General features: G+C 36.0%; 1 non-coding gene across 1 annotated transcript; it reads left to right on the forward strand.

The window, feature by feature from the left end:
- Nucleotides 1–3,442: 3,442 nt before the first annotated feature.
- On the forward strand, nucleotides 3,443–3,544 carry LOC113175430 (small nucleolar RNA U13). The gene has a single exon (XR_003299963.2). It is a non-coding gene; the product is annotated as a small nucleolar RNA U13 (small nucleolar RNA).
- Nucleotides 3,545–8,660: the final 5,116 nt, after the last annotated feature.

Below are 8,660 nucleotides of genomic sequence, written 5' to 3' on the forward strand. Positions count from 1 at the left end.
TTTGTTCAAGCTTTCAGCATTGGAAAATGCATACTTCATTTCTTTAGAATCTCTAAAGACATGCCAGCAAAGGAATACCATAGATTTAGATAATATTGGAGTTGTAGGCGGTGCGATGGTGTAGTCCAGTATATGTTTGTAAAGAGAATGTAGAGATCAGAAGGAGGGAAGTCCAGAGTCAAAGCAACCAAAGACGAGTCTATTCAAGATGAAAGAAGCCTTGAACTAAAGGATGGCAGTAATATTCCAGAGGAGCAATGGACGTAGAGAAAATAAAGGATATATGTGGTGGTGATGGGGGTGTCAAAAGATATAGTGTTTGTGGAAACTTCCAGAAAAATGAAATCAGCAATGCATCCCATATATCTAGCTTAGGTAGCACTGTGGAGAAAAATATCATTGGCTCTGAAGGACACAAGAGGAAGATGTTTTGGGAAATACAAGTATGAGCCACTTTTGAGATATTAAAATAGAATTCTGAAACGGAACTACAAAATGAAGGTCTAGAGCTCAGAAGGCATTATAACCAGAGAGAGAGAGAATGAGGGAGTAGTGGTAAATGAAATAAGATAATCAACATGTGTGGCATTGCTAGAGATAAGGCCCAAGGATAGGACCATGCACAGGGATGTGTACATATGTCTTGATAGTAAATGGATTTCTTGTAAATAGCACATTGTTGGGTCTTGGTTTTTGATCCACTTTGACAAGCTGTGTTTAAACTTTTGTATTTAGACTGTTGATGTTTAAAGTGATACTGATATAGTTGGATTAATATCTGCCATATTTGTTTTGTTTCCCGTATGTTCTTCTTTGTTTTGATTTTTTTCCAATCTTTTTCTGTCTTGTGTGGTTTTAATGGAGCATTTTATGAGTCCATTTTCTCTCTTTTCTCAGCATATAAATTGCATTTCTTTTTCTTATTTTTTTTGAATGTACAACTAATTCAAGTCCAGTTTCAAATAACAATGGACCTCTCCATGGGTAGTACAAATGTAATAACTTTTATCTATCATTACTGTTATTAATTTCACTTAAACATAAGGATACATATACATACATAATACACATCATAAACAAGCATTGAAAATATTGTTGCTATTATTATATCAAAGTGTTTTCTATTAAGTCATTTTAAAATAAGAAAAACAAATACTTCCATTTTACGTTTACTTGTTTCCTCTGATGTCTTTCTTTTATGTGGATCCAAGATTCTAACATATTATTTTCTTTCTCTCTGAAGAATTTAACATTGCTTGCAAGATCATCTACTAAACACAAATTCCTTCAATTTTTGTTTGCCTGAGAAAGTCTTTTTTCAGTGAAATTTATTTTTCACTTTTGAAGGGTAAGCTCATGAGATACAGAATTCTAGGTTGGCATTTATTTATTTATTTTTGTTTCCTCTCTCAACCCTATTTCCCTCCACTCTCTTCTTGTTTGGCTGGATTCTAAAAAATGAGATCTAATTATTGTCTTTCCTCCTCTTTAGCTAAGATTTTTTTCCCTCTGACTTCTTTCAGATTTTTTTCTCCATCTTTGATCCTCTACATTTTGTATATGATATACATGAGTGTGGGGTTTTTGTTTTGTTTTGTTTTTGGCATTTATCCTGTGCCACATTCTGAGTTTCCTGGATCTGTGATTTGTCTGACATTAGTTTGGGGGAAATTCTCAGTCATTATGGCTTCACACGTTTCTTCCTTTCTTTATTCTCCTTTGGTATTTCCATCATGCCCATGTAACTTCTTTTGTAATCCCATAGTTCTTGAATATTCTATTACTTTCTTTTTAGTCTTATTTCTCTTTGCTTTTCCATTTTGGAAGTTTTTATTGACATACTTCCAAGGTTAGAAAGTCTTTCCTCAGCAGTATTGGGTCTACTAATGAGCCCATCAAAGGCATCCTTGACTGCTGCCATAGTGGTTCTGATCCCGAACAATTTTTTAATTCTTCCTAAGAATTTCAGTCTCTCTGCTTACCTTGCTCCTTTGTTCTTGTGGGCTAGCCATTTCTTTAGTATCTTAATCAAAACCCTTAGTATCTTAATTCAAAATAGCTGTTTTGAATTCCATCAGTTAATTCCTACTTCTCCGCCACATATAAATCTGGTCCTTGTGTTTGTTCTATCTTCAGACTCTGGTTTTTGCTTTTTAGCATGACTTGTTATATTATTTTTGATAACCCAACATAAACAGGGCAAAAAAAAAAAACCTTTTATTTTTGGTAATATGGTACAGGGTGAGGGGGAAGGGAAATACTCTGTAGTCCTAACTATGGTTAGGTCTCGGTCTTTCATGGAACTTATGCCTCCAGACTGTGCTTCACAAGTGTTTCTCCACATCCCCCCTGACCCAGGTGTGACAGGATGGATAAGTGGGCTGGACTTGGGTGCTTCTCTTCCCTTGTGTTACTTAGGCTCTTGGGGCAGGGGGAGCAATTTAGGAACTAGGAAAATAGTGACCTTAAATGCAGAACTTGTTAAGCACAGAGTGCTCGGGCGTATTCCAAATGGTTACTTTCCTCCTCTCCCTGTCAGAAGAATGAGGGGATGCTTTTTGTTTTTCAGTATTCATTATGAGAACTTGGTTGCGCTCCTGGAGGCAAAACTCAGAGAACTGTGGGTACCTGCCCCCGTGACTGGGTCCTCCTGGGGTTTTTAACGCTCAGACTCACCCACATTGAGCCTCCAGCAACTGTTCAACTCGAGTTTAGGTTTTTATACCCCAGCACTAGTTCCCACAGAGGTTTCTGCTCATGGGTTTCTGCTTCAGTAAGTCGTGTTTCTCTGAATTTGTCTTTCTTTCTAATTTTGGAGCAGTATTTTTTCCCTGTGACCTCACTTCTCTGACAGATCTAAAAGGACATGTGGATTTTTCAATGTTCAGCTTAAATTGTTGTTAGGATGGGTTGATGATTCCAAGTTCCTTACATGCCAGACCAGAAACTGAACTCTCTTTTTGTACTATTTTTAAAATTTTTACCTAGTCTCTTGCTTGGATTCTTGCTATTGAATTGTATTATACCCAAAGCTATAATTCCATGGAGTGGGCTGGTTTGAGAGAATGAAGCTTTATAGTTTTAGAGAAGCAGAGACCAGTTAGTGAAAAAGGGTCCTGGGTTTGAGTATTCCTCATCATCTTTGGTAATTTGGTGGCACATGCCACCATGTAATCCCAGGGACTTGGAAAGCTGAGGCAGGAGATTGTAAGTTGGAGGTCTGCCTCAGTGACTTAAGAGACCCTGTCTCAAAATAAAAAGCAAAAAGAGCTGAGGATGTGTGAGGATACAGCTTAGGGGTTCAATGCCCAGGACCAAAATTACTTAATTAATTAGATTAAATAAATAAGGATGCATAAAAATATAACTTAAAAACAACTTATTTCTGGTATTTGTAAATTGACTTTTTAAGTTTCTACAGACCTCATTAAAACAATGTCAGATCCTTCTGTGGTTCCTAAGTGTGATGATAGGGGTTTCATGTTATTGTGAAATGTGCTTCTCTCAAGCTTAGTTTTGTTATCAGCACATCATCTGTCTGATGTGAATGTAGGCAAAAACCAATAAAAAATAATGTCAGTCCTCTGCCTAAAATTTCCTGTGACACTCCTTAACTTAAATAGCAAGCTGACTGTCGCCAGTCTTTTCAGTGTGTCTTATTCCCTTCCTCATGCCCTCAAATGAGCCTCACTAGACTACTTCATGTTTCTAAAACATGTCATCAGTATTACCATCAGTGTTAAAATAGTTACCTAAAATAGATATAGTTTCCAAACATTTCTGATATTAATAATTAAATAAATTAAAATAGTTTATAAACGTTTCTGATGTTAATAATTAAACAAGTAAAGAGTAAATTTAATTTTAAAGTGTATAATGCTGTTTCGTGAGGAAAAGTCACTGTAAATTGTGAGGACTAAATAGATTTGTGGATATTTTGTAGGACATATCTAAGTATTTTCATAGTCTATAAGAGTTAAGATATTGTTTATTGTTTTTTTTTGTTTTGTTTTTTGTTTTTTTTGTTGTTTATTGTTTTTTTTTTCAAGATGGGGTCTTGCCAGTAGAATGAATCAGACATAACTTTCCTATGTTCACATATGAATACATGACCAATGTAACTCCAATCATGTACAACCACGGATGGGAAGTTATACTCCATGTATGTATAATATGTCAAAATATAGTCTACTGTCATGTTTATCTTTTTTTTTATTTTTATTTATTTTTTTTATTGTTGGTCGTTCAAAACATTACATAGTTCTTAATACATCATATTTCACAATTTGATTCAAGTGGGTTATGAACTCCCAATTATACCCCATATACAGATTGCTGAATCACATCAGTTACCCTTCCATTGATTGACAAATTGCCTTTCTAGTGTCTGATGTATTCTGCTGTCTGTCCTATTCTCTACTATCCCCCCTCCCCTCCCCTCCCCTCCCCTTTTCTCTCTCTACCCCTTCTACTGTAAATCATTTCTTCGATTTGTATTATCTTGTCTTACCCCTCCTTTCCTCTTATATGTCCTTATGTATAACCCTGAGGATCGCCTTCCATTTCCATGCGATTTCCCTTCTCACTCCCTTTCCCTCCCACCTCTCATCCCTGTTTAATGTACATCTTCTTCTCAAGCTCTTCGTCCCTACCCTGTCCTTGTTTACTCCCCTTATATCAAAGGGGTCATTTGGTATTTGTTTTTTAAAGATTGACTAGCTTCACTTAGCATAATCTGCTCTAATGCCATCCATTTCCCTCCAAATTCTATGATTTTGTCATTTTTTAATGCAGAGTAATACTCCATTGTGTATAAATGCCACATTTTTTTTATCCATTCATCTATTGAAGGGCATCTAGGCTGATTCCACAATCTTGCTATCGTGAATTGTGCTGCTATGAACATCGATGTAGCAGTGTCCCTGTAGCATGCTCTTATTAGGTCTTTAGGGAATAGACCGAGAAGGGGAATAGCTGGGTCAAATGGTGGTTCCATTCCCAGCTTTCCAAGAAATCTCCATACTGCTTTCCAAATTGGCTGCACCAATTTGCAGTCCCACCAGCAATGAACAAGAGTGCCCTTTTCCCTGCATCCTCTCCAGCACTTATTGTTGTTTGACTTCCTTATGGCTGCCAATCTTACTGGAGTGAGATGGTATCTTAGGGTAGTTTTCAGATAGAGCCCTAATAACCAGAATATACAAAGAACTCAAAAAATTAGACAATAAGATTACAAATAACCCAATCAATAAATGGGCCAAGGACCTGAACAGACACTTCTCAGAGGAGGACATGCAATCAATCAATAAGTACATGAAAAAATGCTCACCATCTCTAGCAGTCAGAGAAATGCAAATCAAAACTACCCTAAGATACCATCTCACTCCAGTAAGATTGTTTATTGTTTTTATGATATATAAGCTCACAACAAAACTTAGTACTTTTGGTGTTCTTATATAGGTAGCACTTTTAAACATCTATAAGTAAGATATAATTAATGCTATGTTCCTGAAGCTTTAAACTTACAGTGCTATCCTTTCCCTGACCCAGACTATCTGCCGTGGAGTTTCTTCATCCTTCCAGATGACATGAAGTTGGCACAGTTTGGCATGAAGATTCTCGAGTCAAACAGATACCTTCTTAAATCCCAACTTGGTCATTTAGTAGCTGTATGACCCTGTAAATTATGCAAAAATTAGTATATTATCTCGTTATACTATAATATGCCATCATTGCATTATATGTAAATAATAAGCCATCATTGCAGTATATGTAAATAATCATTTAACTTAGTTAAGACAATTTTGTGGGGATTAAATAAGGTAATACAAATAACATACCTGCTATGTAGTAAGTCTCAACAACCATGAGCAATTGTAATTGACATGGCTGGTGGCCTCAGGATCCTGATGATCAGAGCTGATGCCTCCCTCATGCTTTGGATCTAAAGGATCTCTGTATAACCAGTCTGGTCCTGAGGACTGATTAGTAGGGGAAAGCACTTTGAGTTCATTCATACTGCCAGATTCATCTGATTTTTTTTTAATACAGTGGATTCCAATAGAACTGGAAAAGCTTTTTGCCAAGGTAATGAGTATCTCTTCCGAAAACGGCACATCCACACAAACTGCACATTATTTTGCTTGTCACCTCAGTGGTATACTGAACCCCAAAGACTTGCCCTTCACCAGTGGGTCTGGCTTGGAGTGCTCAACTCCTGCTCTTTTCAGGACAAAAAAAATAATTTAAACTTGCTGTCTTCTGAAAACTTGGTTTGTCATCTGAATTTATTCTTTTTACTTTTTCCATCTCTATTCTGATTTATGCTTAAGAGAAAAATTTTGCATAATGTTCCCCTAATTGTAATAATGAGCCAATGAAAGAACATAAAAAAAAAAAGAACTGTTTTTCTGTTTTACTGTGCCCGGTCTTCTAGTGGTACATTAGCCAGAAGTATTAATAGCTCAGTACTCTCACAGCCAGCATTAGCTTTCATCTTAAAATTAATTACCACATTACAAAGGAGTAGATGAATATAAGAACAAAGACAGCAGACATGCTGAGCGCCATCACACCACGCACAAGAAAGGGGCACAATGGATTAACAGAGAGAATTGTTAAAGCAAAAACTTTAAATTAACAATAAGATTCGAAAAGGTTTTTGTCATGTTCATTAAGGTTAAGAGGTTTGCCACCAGCTTGTTATGATTTCTTATTAGAAATGTGATTCATTATCTCTGAGGTTATACGTTTATTAAGAAAGAAGACAGTGATAATATAACTAAAGTAAAAAAAAATAAATAACACTACTATCTGACAGAGGTTGTAGCATGACATGACTAAATTTCCCAAGAGTTAGGGCTTTTCTTTAGTTGAGCTTGTATGCTCTAGTGGGCCAGTTGATTATTTAAAGAACTATACACTTATACAGGACTGATATTGGAAAACTATAGAGCAGACATCAGCCCACAATGGAAGAATTTTTGAAATATAGTTGCTTACTATCTCCCCCTACCCTTCACCCTCCTTAAATTAGAGTCTCTGTTGGTGGTTTAGGCAGCAGTATTTATTTTTAATTCTTCAGGTGAGACAAATGAACAGAGTTGAGACTCTCCTGTAGACCCTTGTATCAATTTTGGATTTAAAATGCATTTTGATGGTTTGTCTGATTGGAGTCAGTTGTTCGCTCTTTAAGGAAAGTAGCGAAAGCTGAATCTGATATCTCTTGTTTTCAAAATGATGAAGACAGAGCCATCAGTCATCTTTCAAATATGGTTATTTTTTAATACATTATATAGTTTAGGGAGCATATGAGGAAATCAGCCTATTTACACATAAACAATGTTTAATCTAGTTGAGACAGATCTCACACCTTATCTGAAAATTGGCTGGATTTTTGCATATGCAAGGTCATCTAATTAGTTGAGAGTCTAGCATCTATTGGCTATCCTTAGTACACAATACCCTTCTCTTCCCTGTTTTGATTCTACTTACCTATATCCTAATAAATTCTGGTCATGTGATCTGTTGTCTTATTGTGTTTCATGACATACATTCTCCTTGACTTTATTAAAAAATATTGTCCTTTGGGGCTGGTGTTGTGGCTCAATGATAGAGTGCCTAGCACATGTGAGGCACTGAGTTCAATCCTCAGCACCACATAAAAATAAAATAAAGATATTGTGGGAAAAAAATGTTCTTAACCTTTATTCACTATTTGGTATCTATTTCCTTTAAGCTTTTTTTTTTTTTCTTATAGGCTTCACCTGCCTTTGTTCTCAATTTAAGCCAACTGATATAGTTTGAGTTTTGGTTATAGGTTCTGGCCTAAAAATATCTTAGAGTAAAGCATCTATCCCAGGTACTTGATGTCTACTGAACACAGGGGAAGTCATTTTTGTTAGATTTATGAAGGCCAAAAGAGTCTCTATTCTTTAGTAGCCATGTTCAAGGATTTGCTCAAATGAAAAATAAAGATTCAAATGAGAGAAAACATTATTCTCCAGAGTAGCAGTCATCAAATTAACCAGTACTTTATAGTTTATCATGTAAAGACATAGATAATAGGTACAAATTGTAGTCTCTCCATCACTACTTAAGGAGGTAGAAAGAACATCAGACTGGAAGCTTTGTGATTTGATTTCAAATTCTAGTCGGTGGTGGCTGGTTGTGTGGTGTTGGGCAAACTCTTTTAACTTTCTGGTTTTCCATTGTATATAAGTGAATGGAAACAGTTGACAACAGAAGACCTGAGCTCAAGCCATATTTCTTCTTGCAGGCTTTGTAACTTTGATCAAGTCACTTGACTCTCTAAATCAATGGAGGCTAATAGCAATCTCAACTCACTGAATTGTTGTGAAAAAAACTAAATGAGATCATAACGAACAAAGTAGGAGCTCATTAAGTGTCTGAGATTATTTGGTAGCACGTAACTCTGGCAACTATGGAACAGTAAAAAGGGCACAGATTTGGAGTCCAAGAGAGCTGACTCTCCTAGTAACTTTGGCAAATTACTTACCTTCTCTAGTTCAGTTTCCTCTGACTTCCAAAGGATTAAATAACAATCTTGCGTATATAATAGATCATTTTCCCTGGTCATTCATTCTTGGTATGTGGGAATGAATTCCGTGAGTGAAATTAAAAGTATAATTCTGGGTTGG

Source organism: Urocitellus parryii, chromosome 11, assembly GCF_045843805.1.
Source record: "Urocitellus parryii isolate mUroPar1 chromosome 11, mUroPar1.hap1, whole genome shotgun sequence".
NCBI classification, from domain to species: Eukaryota; Metazoa; Chordata; class Mammalia; order Rodentia; family Sciuridae; genus Urocitellus; species Urocitellus parryii.